The sequence below is a fragment of the Oxyura jamaicensis genome, chromosome 1, assembly GCF_011077185.1.
Source record: "Oxyura jamaicensis isolate SHBP4307 breed ruddy duck chromosome 1, BPBGC_Ojam_1.0, whole genome shotgun sequence".
In the NCBI taxonomy this organism is placed as follows: domain Eukaryota; kingdom Metazoa; phylum Chordata; class Aves; order Anseriformes; family Anatidae; genus Oxyura; species Oxyura jamaicensis.
The window spans coordinates 68,618,460-68,619,793 of record NC_048893.1 but is presented as its reverse complement, the minus strand read 5'-3'; the positions used below and the strand labels follow the sequence as shown (position 1 = coordinate 68,619,793).

General features: G+C 43.9%; 1 protein-coding gene across 1 annotated transcript in view; it reads right to left on the bottom strand.

Annotated features, from left to right (window-relative positions):
- Positions 1-979, bottom strand: part of PTHLH (parathyroid hormone like hormone) — a 13,473-nt gene extending 12,494 nt beyond the window's left edge. The window contains exons 1-2 of the mRNA XM_035348280.1: positions 873-979; positions 684-778 (exon numbers count right to left, since the gene is read on the bottom strand). The gene's annotated coding sequence lies outside the window, so the exon portion shown is untranslated. The remainder of the gene's footprint in view (positions 1-683; positions 779-872) is intronic.
- Positions 980-1,334: the final 355 nt, after the last annotated feature.

Sequence of the window (1,334 nt, the reverse complement as noted above, 5' to 3'; positions counted from 1 at the left end):
CTAGCCTCTCCGCGGCCGCGCACACGCCGCGGGGCTCCACCGCCCGCCCCGCCGGCGGCGGGGCGGGGGGGGGGGGGGGGGGTGTTGCTTGTTACTGCGCCGCCAGCCTGATTTACAGCAAAGCTCTCCCAGCTCCCTCCGCTGAGGCGTGCTGGGTGATGGCTCCTTCTCAGCCTCTCCGAGTATTGGGGAAGGTTTTCTGGAGAAAGCTTGGGCGCGGCAAACCGTTTTTATACCTGTAAGTTATCTGGAGTTAAACGGCACTTGCTGCCACAATAAAGAAGTCCAGCTCCTCAACCAAATTTCATACCACATAGGCAAATAAAACCGAAAACGTAAGAGCTTAAATAGAAATCATGCTGAAAACATTAAATCGTTTATGCTGTAAATAAATTCCCTGAACACCTGGTAGGCTATAAATTAGAATGTATAGCTAATAGGCTTCTTTGATTTACGTTACCCTTTCGACTAATTATAAATAATTGTGACATCCTCTGAAAACAACCTCCCCCCACGCTCATAGGTCTATTGCTGGTGTTAATGGTAAAACTTCCATCAAATATTTTTAGAATTTCCTTTCCTCCAGAAATAATAATAAAAAAATACTCTTACAGACTGAGAAAAAAATAAATAGCCTTTATAAACTTGGAATACTGAAGTTTCTTCACAACTTATTACTTCACCTTTTCCTTGAGTTACAGCCTTCTGTGCCTCTCAGAGATCACCCTGGCCAAGTGGTTGATCTTCTCAGCAATCGCTTCCAAAACTATGTGCTATCCTTAAGAAAAGGAAAAAAATAATAAAAACTAAGTGAAATGAATAAAAATAAAAAAGAAAGAGATAAATAAATAATAATAATAAAAAAGAAATACCTTTTCAAAGAAATCCAGACCTGCAGAATTTTGATTCTGCCTGCAACAGATTAGTGCTAAATAAAGCGTTTTAAAGCAGGTGCTTTTCTCCCTTGCTGCTCTTTTTATTATGAGGAACAGAAGCTTCTCCTAATATATATAGAGAGGGAGACCCTTCTCTATTGCTTTTATTGAAAAGACCAAACTTGTGACATCACTAACGAACTTCCTATGGCTGAGTTTGTCTCATCTCTGCCTCAGTGGGCTTGGAAAAAAAAAATCTATGGCTTCGCTAATATGGCAGGAACTGAGCAGTGCCAAACACTTTCAGGAGGCTTACTATCATACCACGATACCGTGTCCTTTCTCCCCCCCCCCGCCCCCCCGCCCCCCCCCCCCCCGCCAAAACCCGTTTGTCATCTGCACAAGCGGCGCTGCGCTTTTCTCCTGCCACCTACACAAATGCCTAACCCGTGAGCAAAC